The sequence below is a fragment of the Emys orbicularis genome, chromosome 5, assembly GCF_028017835.1.
Source record: "Emys orbicularis isolate rEmyOrb1 chromosome 5, rEmyOrb1.hap1, whole genome shotgun sequence".
Classification (NCBI taxonomy): Eukaryota; Metazoa; Chordata; order Testudines; family Emydidae; genus Emys; species Emys orbicularis.
In genome coordinates, this window is record NC_088687.1 from 81,419,632 (window position 1) to 81,437,025 (window position 17,394).

The following is a 17,394-nucleotide window of genomic DNA, read 5'->3' on the forward strand; positions in this document are numbered from 1 at the left end:
GCTATGGCTGAAAATAATATTAATATTAATGAAGGATGGAAGTCCGAGATTTAGTGACTTTCAATCCCCCCCACTTCATGCTAAATCCATTAGTATAGATGGATCAGCATTAATAAACAAGGAGGACAAAATAGCACTCAATGCAGGGACAGGTTTATATGACCTTTGGTACACTGTGCCTGTATTTGTGGTGTTTGAAGTTGACCTATACACTGATGTTAATTCAAATGTAACCATAGAGAAATATTTTCTGTGCTTCATATGCAATGTCTCTGTTTCAAATTGCTGAGCTTTTGGGGGAGGGAATAGAGAGGGGGCTATAAATGTATCTCTTTGTTAGAGCTGTGTCAAGCTTTTCTGTTTATATACCATTATACTGATTACTAAAGTGTTTCCTCCAGGGGTCCCAAGTGTAAATCTATATAAAATTAGTTGTCGGTGTCATTAGGGAAAAGATACAGTTTATTGCTTTGTATTAAAAATTAGTACTTTTAATATGCTGTGGTATTCATAAAGGCAGTATTGACTCAGGGTCCAGCTTGTTCCTGGCAACCACCAGAAGAATTATTTTTAATTATTAAGGGTTGATATAGTCCCAGTAGACTTCAGCGTCTAAAGAATTATTCATCTCGTGATCAGGTTTATACTTCGAGACTCCAAAAAACTGCTTAGAGATTAAAAACTCTGAACTCTTGATGCGTACAGATCTGCTGACACCATACTGTTTTCTTGTGTTTTGGTAGGTACAAAACTTTAGGTACACTTTTCAGTTTTACTATTTAAAAAATAGGTACAGAATAACACAGTTACTCTACTGTATGCCTTTGTGCTTGTATTAGGTAAATAGAGTTGTTTAACAAGTAGCAGCTGATGGTTCTACAGTGGGTGCAGCTTCCAGCCCTGCCTATTTGTAAAATCTATCTGCCAACTCATGGCCAGACCCTAGTGAAGAGGTAAGCAATTAGAAATGTCCCAGACTCAATAGGAAAAATATTCAAGCATGGGTGCCTTCATTGGAGCTGAAAAAATGTGCATTGCTTGCTTGTAAAATTATGTACACAAAATATTGTGTTGCTGTAATAAGTTAGCACTTGTACAGTACTTGTCACTTTCATGCCTGTGAGAGAGGTAAGTGAAAATGTTTTCCCTTTTACGGATGGGGAAACTGAGGAAGCAAGTTTAAAGTGACTTGTCCAAAGCTACAGAGGGAGTATTGTAAAGGTCAGAATTGAGTTGAGAAAGTTCTACTGATTCTGCATTCAGAAGACAAGACCTCACCTCTCTCCTAAGTTTCTATTTGTATGTTCAACTACTGTGGCTGTTTAAAATGCATACATTACCATTTATGCTCAAAGTGTGGGTTTTTCATATGCAAGCTGTATACACATTTTGCTTTTGCGGCTTCCAAAAGGCACCTGTGTATAACTCAATTTGTCTGCAACCTGCGTATTACATAAGGTGGGTTTCAGATAGGATCTCCACAGGCTGTTCAAGTCTGTGTTCCACAAAAGCCCCCACATTTCTAGGAATGGCTGATCCAGGCCTTGGGCTGTGATTTTTCTGACTTGCTTCACACCTGAAAAAGTGACCCGTGGGTTTTTGACTGTAAGCAGCAACCTGTCTCCCCAGGATTAACATTTTTGGTTAATATGAGTTAAATTGATCCTTGAACCATTCCTGGACATTCTCTCGTTTTGGGTGCTGCATGCAGGAGCCAATCCTGGTTTTTTTTTTTTTTTTTTTTTTTGGTCAGTTGTTCTATTTGCCAGCTAGTGGCCAGATACTAAAGGAGATTTAGCCAATTAATGGAGACTTCCATCTGGAGATTCAGTTCCTGCACATTACAGCATCTTAGTGCTCCAAAGGGAACCACTCTACCACAGGAGCCAAAAGAACTTCTTCCCCTGGGCTGAGCCAGCAGGAGCTGAGCTAAACTGGTTTCAATTGGAAATTTCTTTTGCTTATTTGTAGTGATCAATCTGATGTAGACTGTTTGGGAATGATTTCAGACACAGAATAAATTAGTATAACTCCATTAGTTTCAATGGAGCTACACTCACACAAACAAGATGCTTTCCATTGCTCTCCTCATTTGTACAAGTTTCCTTGCTATCTGAAAAGTAATGGAAAAACTCATAATCCAGAAAATGTTTAGGCTTTTTAGTGGAATCCACTATATTAAATAAACCAGAAACCCCTTCTGAAAAGGCTGATTTTTTAAAGGGAATCCCTAACCCTAAACCACCTAAATTCTATCAACTCTTGCCCCCAACCCCACCCCCACCCCAAAAAAAGTTCCAGTCGTTATTTAAACTGGATTCCTTTGTCGTTTCTATGCTCCTTTTTTAAAACATTCAACAAAAATCACAGCCACCAAATCGTGCAATTACAGCCAAAGTAGCAGCTTGCATTTATTCTTCCACACTCCATGATTCAGATGTCAGGCACATGAGTGCAAAGAGCCATTCCGTGTGCACAAAGTGCCTTGTAATACATGTGCACACAGAATGTATGCAAGCCCTGAAGAGAGAAAATACTAGATGTTATTTTAGCAGAATCTGAGACTTAGCTATTTTGGTTAAATATTGTCAAAGGTGGAAAAAAGGGAAAGAATCCCAGAAGACAAAGCATAAAAGCAGCAAAAATCAATTCTGATCTCTTGTCATTTATGTGATCATTATTTCTTCAGGTAGTTGAACGATAAACCTCCCCACTTGACTGTGTATTTCTACTCCTAACAGCTCTTCTGAGATGCCACAGCAAAAATTTAAAAATATAATTATTAATAGAAGAGCAGAGAACTGTTGCTATACATGTTAATCAGTGAAAATAGAGCCCTTGACTCTCTTACTTTGAACAGAGATCTCCCACTGTTTATGCATAGCCTCCTATCTCCTCTTGAAGAAAGCCTCTGCCTTCCAGATAGTGACTATTGCTCTCTCTTGCTTACAGCAATCCCTTCTACTGACAGTCCACTGTCAGTAACACCTAGGGAAAGAAGCCCCTTCATGTAACTTTAGAAACACTACCCTCTTCCCTTGCAGTTAGTTCCTTGCTGTTAAGAACTCCATACGCATTGTTTTACAATTAGGACAATAATTATATGAACATTCAGTGGTAATGGACTAGCTAGTGATCTTTATTAGTCGCAAAGAGAACATGATATCAGAATGGTCTCATCTAAACTAGTAGCCTAAAAAGATCATTAGGATTTATAACCTCTTTTCTCCCCTCCCAGTACCCAGACCCCCCAAAATACACACCTTTTCTGCTCCTTGAATTTTTTTTTTCTGTTAGCAGATACTGCATTATTGTATCTTTCAGAAGGAGAAAGTAAGTGACTTGTGTCTCAGTGCAGCAGTGCACCATGGATTACTTTAAATGGGAGGCTGTTGTCATAATAGTACAGCTGTCCCACCAAGATGAAGTATGTCACCTTAGTAACATGCTTAGCTTCCACTAGCCTGGGATCCTTATTCATTCCTGAACCCAGTTCCCTGCTGGCTGCTGTACACAGTCCACTGTGGCACCAGATCAGCTATGTTTCCATTTATTTAAGTGAAATTCATGGCATTTTCCCTCATGCCTCAAAGAACTTTTTATTCCAGTGATAGATGAATTAGCTCATGCAAATATCAAATTTGCAATCTGTTAAGGGAAACTAAAATAAGTACTTCAGTATATTGCTCTATAACAACAATATTTTCTGAATAACTAGTGAAGTCTAATAGGGACCTTCTTGGTTCACTAAGTGCTTTTAGCATTTTTCCTGTGACACTTGCTTGTTCAAGATACTGCTTCAGTCTGTTTCACACTGTAAATACGGAGCTTGTTTCAAAAGTGTATCAAAAGCTTCAGATATTTAAACCTGTCATTTTTAACAGTCTTTTAATAACAACTTTTTTAAAACAAATTTTTAAGTCAATATAGTTTACTTCTGATAAGATGGCAACCAAAAACTTTAAAGCAACATTCATATCAGGAAGGCAAGCAACAAATCTTTTTTTTTCAGGTAACATTTTGGATTTTATGACCACCTTCAAACATTACTTTGATATTTTAGTTTATTTAAAAATGTGAAGAATTATTAACCATTCAGTAAAAAATTCGCCACAATTCCACATTACTAACAACAAAATACAAATATGCACAAGTGCAAAAAATCCACTTGGGGAAGGTGTAGGGTTCTGCTGTATAAATAAGATAAATCGACTTATTACTGAGTATGGAGCTGGGAATGGGAATACCAATCCTTCCTCACTATAAAATGCATATGAGAAAATGTTGCATTTTAACCGAGTTGATTTTTAAAATGTTTTCTGTATTGATTTTAAACTATATAATATAAAACAAGTGGCAAATTATTTAAAGCAGCAGATTATAGCCCTTCACAAAACTACATAAAATGTGTCAGAACAAGTGTATTCCTGTCCCCTTATTTTACTGTAGGCATTAGACATTACTTTAAACATATAAGTAAAATATTTTGACTGTCCATTTACATTGTTATGGAGAGAAAGGGAGTACAAAGGTAATTGCAAGGAAGAAATGTGCTATTAATCATATAGGGAAAATTCAGTGTAGTTTGCTAATCTAAATCAAGGGTAACTTTTTTCTAGACAACTATTGATTTTTTTATAAGTAAAAATTTAATCTGCAGATGCATAAAGGTCCTATTTAGATTAGTATCTTTGTATAGGAATGGGGTAGGGGGGTATTTCACATTTTTTGCATATTGTTTTCTGATTCTGTAGATAACATAGGCGCCAAGATTTTAAATCTCTTGTGCATAACCTAAAACTACACTAAAGGACACCTTCTTACAATAAAGTAGGAAGAAAAATATATACAAATAATTAAATACTTAAGCGACAAAGAGTCCTGTGGCCTTGTCGCTTTTTAGAGATCCAGACTAACACGGCTACCCCTCTGGTAATTAAATACTTGTGACACAAACTGACAATGCCAGATAGAAATGTACTTTTGATACCCCAGAAAAATAACAAAAAGCAAAAATAAAAAAGAGGCACAACACAATGAGTTAATGATAGAGCAAGAGCCCTTGGTGCCGGTATTTTGTGTGGTTTGATTTATGCCACAATTATTTAAATGTGATTGTGTGTTCATTTTATTTGACAATAGATTTTATTTTTAAATCCTAAAGCAGAAAGCTGACACAATAGGCTATAATTACTTTGAGTGGTTTTCCACAGACATAAAATTCCCACTTACAGGCTTTAAAATGTAAACTATATAAATACTTTTTAGGTATTTTAAAAAACAAGGTTTTGTATTTATTTATTTTGTATTATTATTTGTATTGCAGTGGTGGCTAGAGACCCCAAATGAAATCAGGGCTCAACTGTACTAAATATTATACAAACACACAGTAAGAGGTAATTCCAGCCTTCAAGAGACAAGACCAAGAAAGCAAGCATTTGTATCCCCATTTTAGAGATGAGAAACTGAGGCACAGAGAGATTAATTGATGTGCCAAGGTCACACAGGAAGTCTGGGACATCACCTGGTATTGAACCAAGATCTCCTGAGTCCTAGTACCTTAACCACAGGTCTATCCTTCTTTCTTAAAAGAAGGAAAGGACTGAGATGTGACGCCAAGTCCACCACCATGGGCTTAGGAGACTAATGCCTATCTTTTAGAAAACTGTTGACAGAACATCTAAAAGTGAACTTCAGTGGAGGCTCTTTGTTGCTCCTTTATTTTGTCTAAAGTTGGCTTCAATATTTTTTTTCCAAAATGTTATTTAATTGTTTTATACCTTAGAAATAGAAACGAGATATTGAGTTTTCAGTGGAGGGCTAGTGAAACTGGATGGGAAAAAGATATCACAACATACTACAACATGGTCCGCTGCTTTTCCCACCCTCATTTGATGTGGCAGGAACAGCTGAGTTAGAATTCATTGAAAAATCCAGATTTTTGCTTTATTTTTGCTTTTTCTAAGAAAATTTTTTGTTTGTTTTTTCCTATCATACCACAGGGATAAATGTAATAGAAGTATGTCTAAATACATATAAACAGGTTTTAACTGATTTGGTTTAACCACATTTAGAGATGTTTACATTGAAGTCTGTTGTGCCAAGTTCTGTCTGGCTTCGTCATGCACTTCCTTTCTGAGCTTGGGCAAATTATTTAACTGGTCTGTGCCTTCGTTTCCCCATCTGTAAAATGGGGATAATAATTTCCTAATACAGAAGGGTTTTATAAAGTGGAATTCATTAACATCTGTAAAGAGCTTTGAGCTTCTTCTATTAAGCTTGTGCTAAATATACATAATAGCAGAAGTAGCAATTTATTTTTTAAAAATATAATACAGTGGTTGCTGTTACTGACTTCACTATTCTCAGATGATAAGGCTAGTTGATAGTGGCCAAGATTTCAGTGGCAGATTTTAGTGGATATTTATTGATATTTTTTTCTAGGCATATTTTGAAGATTTGCTTTTCTAAGAGTCAGTGTATCACATCTCTAGATAGGATTACAGACATATTTGAATGCATGGTGTATCAAAAAATATTCCTGGGTCTTTTATTTAATAAATGTAAACAACGAAAGCCCTCCCTCTGCCCCCTCATAATTTGGCCTCCAGTCTGCTCGGTATCACCCTTAAGTGGTATTCACAGAACAATCTTCTGTGCATTTTCAGTGTTGCAAAATATACAACCTACAGACCTGCATAATATCCATTAGAAAAACAGAGTTGCTTTTGAGCTATTGGTTCAGCAACATTTTCTTTTAAGCACTGTGTACATTTATGTTGCTATATAAATAGCAACAACAAAAAGTGTCTGAAACCATTAACAGCCAAACAAACTTGTTCCCAAATGGAGACCTTCTACTTTATATCATGTTTTGTGTGAACTGAATTTTAAGGACTAATTATGGAATCCTGAAACTAGGCCTTTCTAATGTTTCTAACCTTACACATTGCAGCACAAATGACACCCTTGTATATCATAAAACAAAAGCATTTAAAACTTCATAAGTGGGGCAGCCTTGACCTACTGTAAATATAAGACATTGTAAGCTTTAATGTTTATAGGGGGGATGTATGAAACTAGCTTACATATTCATGCTTTAGAGAAAATAGTATAAATGTGCAAAACTCATGATTTCTCACTCGCATGCGTACACACACAGAGTAGTACTTACAACTGATAAAGGGAGACTTAGTACTTCCCAAAAAGAATAATTACAAAACTGTGTAAGGCAAGGGTTAATATCAAATACAAGGTGGAGTGTTTAATGGATACATTTAAAAGCAGATAAGAATATAGCATCCCGCATATACTTTCATAATTGTGCATTCCTCCAGAGATAATGGATATCATTATCAGCGGCGCCTGTCCTAGGAAACTTGGCAAGGTTATGATTGTTTGTTACAGCTTTGGTTATATTAACATACACATTAATATTTATAAATATTTGATGTCATGTTAATTTTTCATATACGATGATTTATGTAATGTTGCTGTGCACTGTTAGAGGGCATTTGCAGTATGCTTCAAAAGGAAACTGAATTGATGCATGTTCTGTAAGAAGACTTTCCTGTATACTACAGTACTCACCATGCATCGTTCTGGGAGAAAGTGATTTAAAACTAAATTATCTGAATTGTGGATATACTCCATTAACATCTTAAATAAAACATAAAGAAAAGGCCACACTTAACTATTTAGTTCATCTTATTAAAAAACAGACTGATTCTTGCCAAATAGGACAGAATTTACTGAAATTCCACTTCCAAATAATAGACTTTTTTATCTTAGTATTCTTGGTTTTGATCTATGTCCCAAGCCTTCCCCCCGCCCCCTATCTTGGGTGCAGTACAGTAAATTATTGTTATAAGTTAATAATTCCATTTATAATATCAAAGTTGGGTAAAAGGAGTGCATCACCTATTTGATAAATTGTTTGAAATAAATTAATTCTATATTTGTCTTTCATGAGGAAAATAAATAGCTTAATAGAAATCCAAGCAAACATTAAGCAGAGAGTTCAGCTGTATATGTAACCGTAAACATCACACTGAAATAATGTGAGGGATTACAAGGTTGTAAATTATTATACTATACAACTTTACTACTTCACACTAATGACTGGGGGAACCGTAGCAAATGATTGAATTCTATGAATTAGTGAGTATGCAAACAAACACTTAATAATGCAAGCATACTACATCATAAAATGTACTCTGTTCATTTGACAATTGTAGCTTAGTTTTAATTATTCATAATACTTCATAGTTGCGTGTAAATGTCTTGCAGTATAGTTTGTAAATATAATGAAGTCTTAATAATGTGGCACCTCAATATAGTATACCGCTACTATATTTTTGCTGTGAAGTGGGGCAAAACCACTGTTGTGCGTGCAAAACATGGGGTCTGTGGAATAGCAAGGTGTGAGTTTAAAAGAGTCTAGTGTGATCATATTACATAATGTATTTGTTCATCCCTGTATGCAGGCCCACATAATTAATAAATTCATATAGGTTTTTTACACTTGGGTTATGAAACAAAAGCATTAGGGTTGTTTTCTTTTTTTCTTTGTATTGGACTTTTTTTTCTTTTTAAAATGTTTTTCTATAAATGTGTTAAGTTTGATATGATTGTCCACAATGTATTTTGTTAATAGTTAAGTTCTTGTATATGTAGCTTCTGTGCAGCCATTTAAAAATATACATTTGTCAGCATTACCCATGTTCATAGTTTAGTGTCCTTTTGAGTTTGCAGTATTATAAAAATAATCATAATTAATAATAGTCATTTATATAGTGCCATAAATATACCTGAATGAAATGAAATGCATCAACCAGCAGCAAGTTCAGTTTATGATAAACTGTAAGCTTCTATTCCTGTTCTCTCACTAGAGAGAGCAGTTACCAGCTGCCCTTTGCTTAGTGGTGAGAAAGTCATCTGCTTGAGTTTTGGTCTATGACCACCATGTTGTGTAGCTGAAGTGGGAAAAGATGATTGGTCTGGTGCTAAAGGTGCCACATTGGGAGTCAGGAGATGTGGGTTCAGCTTCTATCTCTGCCACAGACTTCCTGTATGGTATTTGGATTGTTACTTAATGTGTAATCTCCACATGTTTGGGGGAGGTGCAGGTGGGCCAAGAGGTGTCAGGACCAGGAGAGAACTGATTAACTTTAATAGCCGAGGTATATGAAGGGATTAGTGAGAACATGTCTCTTGGGAGATGGATAGGGACCAGAGCCTCTTCACAGTTGTGCCACGCTTTTTCAGGTACAATGAGATCTACTGTTTTCTGGTCTTCCCCAGGGTTTTTCCACAGGAGAATGTGTTAAGGACCTCAGTGCCTATTACCAAATCATTTTGGAATCAAGTTATAAATATCAGGAAAAATTAACAAAGGCAAAATAAACAGATATTTAAAGAAAGCATATACGTTGCAAATCCTGAACTTACAAATACTGAACGTGAGAGGTGAACTGACTTATACAGAAATAATTACTTCTAAAGCTTGATCCAACTTGCATTAATACATAAAACACTAATTTTCTTTTTTACAGATGTTTGTTACAGAGACTGTACTGGTTGACTAGATTGTTGTCTTCTGATAACAGACAAATGTCAGCTATGATCCAGGTTGATTAATTTAGAACTAACAGCAGCTTTTGATATTGTTGACCACAAGTAGTTGTTGACTCTATTATGGCCTCTAGCAACAGTAAATACCAGTGATTTTCAACCTGTGGTCCATTGATATCTGGAGGTCCACAGACTATGACTAAGATTTCCAAAGGGGTCCGCACCTTCATTCAAATTTTTTTAGGGGTTGGCAAATGAAAAAATGTTGAAAATCACTGGTATACATGATCATTCTCTTGTGAAGGTTTCTCTCTTATATGGACCTTATGTGACCTACAGACTGAGTGATTGTAATATGCTCTACATGGGGCTTCTCTTGAAAACACTTCTTAGAGGATAAGTCAAATGCAGAATGCAGCGGTCTATTAGCACTGTTAGCGACAGGGAGCATAACACAATATATTCAGCTAGGGTCCAAAAATCACCCTAGCTGTATATTCTCTTTCAGGTATAGTTCAAGGTTTGCTATTGATCTTTAAACTGTATGTAGGTGGATCCTAGTTACCAGAGAAACCCACCTTTCTTACTGTGTATTGTTGTGACAATTGAAATTAGCTGATATGATTTCACTTATAATCCATAGATTTGAATGTCTGGGGACAGTGTGTTTTCCATGGAGGGTGCACCCAGTTCTTGAATTTGCTTTCCCCATTTATCTCACAAAGCCCAAGTCTTTTGACCAGGTACATTAAATCAGGCATTTGTCCTAAGTGCTGATGATGGGACATCTGATCAGTTATGTCTCTTTAGATGTTAGTCAACTAAATTTGTACATTTAAAAAAAAATGAGGCACATGAATCCATAAGTGTATTTTAACTGATACATTTAAAATATATATTTAGTATATTAGAGAATAAAGGACAATTAGATTTAGGCTGTTGTTCTTAAAGATCAACCTTCAGTTTCCAGTGATCAAGAATAAGATTTTTGTCTCAACACATCTTCATAGGTGCTACCCCCTGGGGGAGGAGAAGTTAGAGAGAATCTGACACTGAGCATGACTGAGTGGACGATACTGTAATTAAAATGACCGTATACATCAAAAAGGTGTTCTCTGTTCGAAACATCTCTGTGGGCAGCAGGAGCTGAAATAGCATGAAAACGAGTGGCAAAATGGAGCAAAATTAAAACACGTATAATCTAGTGAAAATCCTAAAATAAATGTGGTAATATTTGGAGATGTGGAGATTTTTTTACATTTGCAGTCTATTGCATATATGTGTTCCTAAGGATGCAATCAACATCATTTAGGCTAAAATATCTATTTTGTAAAAACAAGCTTTCATAAAACCAAAGACCATCAAAAAGTTCCACATTTTTCTTACTCTTCCAATGAAAACATTTGTTCTTAAAGAAATATTCTGCCAGTATGTTTAAGACCCAAACATTGCTTAAGAAAAAAACTGAAAGTTCAGCTGTCTTCGTTAACTTTGACTGTCCAAGTTGTGAGAAATACAAATAGGAAAAAAAAGTATATAAATAATGACAAGAACATTAGATTATCAAAAGCTAAAGAATTTTAAAAATCCAAAGTGGTGTTAGTAGTATAGATAAAGACGTGTTTGTTTGTAATATAAGTTTTTGTTGATTGTGGCCCTTTAAGCTACAAAGCACCAAAACGTCTATTTGATTGAGCGCTGACAATATACACCTCTACCTCGATATAACGCTGTCCTCGGGAGCCAAAAAAACTTACTGCGTTATAGGTGAAACCGCGTTATATCGAACTTGCTTTGATCCACCGGAGTGCGCAGCTCCGCCCCCTCCCCCCCAGAGCACTGCTTTACCGCGTTATATCCGAATTCATGTTATATCGGGTCGCGTTATATCGGGGTAGAGGTGTATGTATGTAGCTGTTGATAGTGCCACATATAAGTAGGTACAATAGGTAAATATAGATTTGTAGATATAAGGGTTTAGAGGCAAGAGTGTTATCTTAAGCATGGCTGAAGTTAGAGCAACATGTAGCCAGTAAATTGCAGTTAAACTAAAATTCTTACACGCCTGGTAGCTGGTCAATATAAGAAATAAAGGGAGAGGATCATCTTGAACTAGTGAGGGTTTCCTTCTCTGTCTGCCAGAGTTGCACTAATGGGCAGCAGCTAGAGTACTTTTGAGCCAGCTCATACCAGATGCCAGAAGAAGGCATGAGGGAGCAGGAGCCCATGAAGGCAGTGGATTCGGAAGCTGCTGTTAGTGAGCCCATGCTTCTATTAGGGGAGAATCACTGCTGATACTCCTGCTAATGGAAGAAATCCCCAAAAAGGATATTTTTCTGCTGAAAATGGGGCCAGAAAACACCTAAATTTGCTGACCTTTATTTAAAAATAAAAAGGGACCCCCTACAACATTTCCACAGTAATAGGCCAAAAACTACAGTTACACAACTGTAATCTGTATGTTTTAGACAGTTACTATAGACTAATACTGTGATACTTTTTTATACAAGTGAGTGATTTTTAATTATTCATTTAAAATATTCTTAAAAAGACATACATTGCAAGTATCTGTGTACAGTATGAATCAAATACAAGTAAAATATTTAATATAAAATTGATATATAATATTAAATTATAAATGTTATTAATGCATCGATGGAAAGGCTCACAATTGCAAATGAATGTTCCAGTATAGAGAAATGACTATTCCTTTCCCATCAACTTGGCGAAACATGCTTGTGGGAGGGCAAAAAACTTTTTAAGCGAGTTTTTGCTCAGGCAATTAAAATAAATAGCATGCCTTTTTGTTTTTTTCAACATTCTAATAGTAGTTTGTTCAACTATTTAGAAAAGCAGCTCCTAGAATATATTGGGTCAGATCCTCAGCCTGTGTAAATTGAAATCACTGGAGCTATGCTGATTTACTGTAGGATGTGGCCTTTTATGTTTCAGGAACTGTTTAGGGAAATAAAGGCTTGACATTTCCAACTAAACTCCATTTACGTTCACTTAAGCTGAACTCTTAAATTCAGCCATATGAGAAACCTTTTGTTTTACAAATCATTTTCAGATGAGTGGAAAATCTTCCTCATCTTAGTGCTCTTGCTTTAATATTTTTCTGCATTGTTTTTACATGTACAACTTTCAGTGTGGCACAATACCCATAAACAAAAGAGAACAAGGTGAAAACATATAGATGTAACCATAATCACAAAAAGAGTTCTCATCTCCTGTAATCCTTTTTGTTGTTATTTGTAGGTTGACAGAATGGGTGTAGGGCATCAACAGTTGCAATGAGTTCAGGTTTACATATATGCTCAAATTAGACATATGACATGATAAAACTGAGAACTTCCCATTGTCTCTTTTGCATGCTTGCGTTTGTAAGTGCAATATCTAACTCTTCTTATTGCCTTATATATTGCCTTTCTAGACGTAACTTGTTTTGTGCTTTAGCCTTTCTGATTTTGTCCCAACACACTTGTGCTATTCTTTAGTATTCCAGTTTGTAGGATTCTTTTTTTGATTTTTAGGTCATTAACGAGCTCCTGATGGAGCCATATTGTCCTCTTAGTATTCTTCCTATCTTTCCTTCTCGTCGGGATAGTTTGCTTTGGTGCCTTCAACATTATCTCCCTGAGAAATTGTCAGCTCACCTGAACTCCTTTTTCCCTTAGATTTTCTTCCCATTGGACCTTACATATCAGTTTCTGCATTTGTTACAGTATGCTTTTTTGAAGTCCATCGTCTTTATTCTGTTGCGCTCTCTCTTTGCTTTTCTTAGAATCACTAAATCTATCATTTCATGATCACTTTCACACACATTGTCTTCACCTTCAGATTTGCATCCAATTCCTTCCTATTGGTCAGATTCAAGTCTAAAATGGCTGTGTCCCAGGTTAGTTCCTCAACTCTCTGAAAGAAAAAGTTGTCCCCAATACATTCCTAGAACCTATTGGAAATTTTGTGTTTTGCAATATTACTTTTCCAACAGATGTTTGGATAGTTAAGTCCCCTATTACTACTAGGCCTTGTGTTTTGGATATTTCTGTTATTTGCTCTAGAAATACCTTTTCCACCTCCTTATATTAGAGTAGCAAATCTTTATAATCCTGCAACTACTTCCGGTCTTCAAATTGTATTATAATCATTTGATTAATTTGTATTATAATTTTGAAAGACAGGTTACTCATTGTATTTTATGGCAAGGATGAGATCTGGCAACAAGCAGAATCTTAATACCAACCCATCCAAACTTCAATTCAATCCTAATGCTGGGTGAGCTGAGTTGGAAAACAGCTTTCCAGTCCTGGAGTTAGTTCAGTGTTGGCTGCAAATCTAGCATAGTTTATAGCCTAGTGCCTACTCTAAACTATCCTGGTTTGTGATGGCCATTATGGTGGTCGGGATTGATGGAGCCCAGAACTCTCTAATACACGCCCACCTGCCCCCAGCACATTGGAGGGAGAGAATTAGGGTGTGGTTCAGAGTTAGTTAAACTGGCTCTACACGAACCAGGGATTGCCCCATACTCGTATGCCAGGCCGTGATATTGACATTTGTCCACTTCTCCCATAATTGTCTCTGCTTCCATGCTTCCCTTATAGACAGAATACCCTTCCTGTATGGGCCTGCAAGACATTATACTCTCCACATTTGGATTCTATCTGGAGACTTGCTTCTGCAACAATACCAAAAAGAAATGAGACAACTCATTACGTCTACATAAAAGAGCAGTTTGGGATAGATTATGCAAAAATAAATTAAACAAAAACAACGAATTTAGAACTAACCATACATGTGCCATGCATCACCCAAACCTATCTACCTGTATATTGTATCCTTTCCTCCCATCATCTGCTTCCCCTCCCTCCTTCTTTTTAGGGCAGGTATGGTGTCTTTCTCTAGCTGTGCACAGAACCTACCACATTTTAGTGCTACTTTAATAGAAATAACAATAAATGCCATTACTAAATATATATACACACACAGAAAGTGCTGAAATCAATTATCCAAAATTACTAGTTGCTTTAACTTGAAGAAATGCATGAAAGGGGCACCTCTGAACAAAAGTGTAACAAATCTGAGCCATCCCATCTTTCTTCTGGGGCATGAGCACGCTTCCAGTGAAGTAAATGACAAAACTTTCACTGACTTCAGCAGGAATAGAATCTGGAATCAGGTAATTTTAAGATTCTTTGAAAATGCATTAAGAAGAAAAAGTAAGAATGTCTGGGAACAATCATGAGCACTGCTGAACCAGCTTGCGTTTCACTACATTAAAACAATTTTTGTACAGAGAACAAGAACAAATGTTTAACATTAAACACCACAAGAAAAATGCTTATTTTTATGACATTCCACCACTCAGCTATTTTCCTGCAGCTTGATTAGCATTTCTTTTGTACTGAGTTAGTTAAAAATGTGCTTCCTGTGTATAGAGAACTATAACTTTTGTGAAAAAGTTTAGTACAACTGACTGTTTCTTGTTCTTTCCCTAAAGTCTCAATTTAAAAATAGAACACAGTGGCCCAAGTCCTCATTTTCACTGAGCTCAGCTTGGTGCTGCGAGGAAGGGGGAAAGTAGCTCTAAGTCACTTTTCCATTCTGCCAGTCCTGAGAACATTGGGGCTGAAGTAACTTAAGGTGTGGCTATACCACAACAAAAATGCATGGCTGGCCTGTGCCAGCGAACTCGGGCTCACAGCGCTTGGGCTGTGGGACTGTTTCATTGCTGTGTAGATTTCCGGGCATGGGCTGGAACCTGGGCTCTAAGATCCTGTGGGATGGGAGGGTCCCAGAGGTCAGGCTCCAGCCTCACCCTGGAAGTCTACACAGCTATGAAACAGCCCCACAGCCTGAGCCAGCTGGCATGGGCCAACCACAGGTATTTCTTTGCTGTGCAGACATAACCTCAGAGTAGCCCTTAAGCTGCTCCAAGTCACACTGGCTACAGTGATCCCATAAGGACTACTCAACAAGCCAAGAACTGGCTGGAGCACTATGTGTTCCAGCCCCCGTACTGACAAACCTTCTATGCCAAGAGGGAGGTGTTGGTGCCAGTGAACCAGCTACACCAGCTTTTCACCATCCTGGGGGTTCCCTTATAACAAAGGTATCCCTAGCTATCCCTGGAAGAGCAGTTTTCCTCTTTTCAGCATTATATAAGCTATACTACTGCAAATTGTTGAGAGGAATAGTTTATGGAAGTTCAATGCAATTGCATCAGTACTAGTCCATGCTCATAATAGGTTTGGTATTTTACGTTTATTAGGGGCCGAGCTGATAGCGTCACACATAGTTAAGGTTGTCCAACACTTTCTATTATAAGACCTTGTTTTCAGTTGCTTATAACTTTGCCACATTTTAACCATTTGGGTTGAAATTTTCCATGGTGAGTGTCTGTGTCAAGTTAACTTTTATTTACAATTTTTATTTTAAACTTTCAAAAAATAATGTCATTTTCAAGAATGTGATTATGGAAAATAAGTTGTTTTGGCCATGATAAAAAAAATACAACTGTTTTGATCAGAGGCTCTGGTATCCTCATGCTTTGGAGCAGGGATGTGAAATTTGGCAGGGTGGGAGAGTAGAGGGTGGTTGCATAGGTGTCATGGAAAAATTTGCCCATATTTGGCCAAATTATAAGCCTCTGGGAAAAAAATCAAGTATCAGAGGGGTAGCCGTGTTAGTCTGGATCTGTAAAAAGCGACAGAGTCCTGTGGCACCTTATAGACTAACAGACATATTGGAGCATAAGCTTTCGTGGGAGAATACCCACTTCCATCAGATGAATGTCTGACATTCATCTGACGAAGTGGGTATTCACCCACGAAAGCTTATGCTCCAGTACGTCTGTTAGTCTATAAGGTGCCACAGGACTCTGTTGCTTTTTGAAAAAAATCAGTTGCATATACTCAGTAGAGGCTTGTTAGGCTTTGGAAACAAAGTTCTCTGAATATTGCATATGTACTGAGGATGCCCCATCCCAGTGCTTCAGGGGCTGAGCAGGCTTTTCCCTGCAATTGCTCCTCCTGGATGCTGAGGGCCACTATGGTGCTGGGCACAAGATCTGAAATCAGGGAGATTGTCTGTCCTGTACTCTCAATGATCCCCCTGCTGGTGCCCAGGCAGGAAGAATAGGAAGAGGAAACAACTTTACTCAAATGTAGAGGTGTGAGGTATGTGGGAGGAGAGAAGGAGTTGTAAGAGCCAGAGGGGGTGAGGAGCAAGTGAGGTGAGGTGTGGAAAGGAACAGAGGAGGATGAAGGCAGGAGCTGGGATGGGTGAATTGGAGCAGAGGGGGGTAAGGATGTCACATAGGAGATAACAGCCTACTACTGCTACCACTCCTTGCATTAGCTCAAGTGATAGAGGTCTGTGCTGCTAATAACTGAAGTTGGGGGTCAGTTTGGTTTCCATATGATACATTTCTGGTATTCAGGTATGTGATTTTAATTAAGAAATTGTATCTAAAAATGACATTGAAAAAGTGTTAAGGTTACAATATTAACTCCTAAAAGTTCAGAAATGCCAAAACTGAGGTCGCAGAACCTTATTTCTGCATTGTTGTGTTTAAAGAACAGGAGTACTTGTGGCACCTTAGAGACTAACAAATTTATTAGAGCATAAGCTTTCGTGGGCTACAACCCACTTCTTCGGATGCGGGTTGTAGCCCACGAAAGCTTATGCTCTAATAAATGTGTTAGTCTCTAAGGTGCCACAAGTACTCCTGTTCTTTTTGCGGATACAGACTAACACAGCTGCTACTCTGAAACCTGTCATTGTTGTGTTTAGTCATTGTGATAGAACCTTAAATTA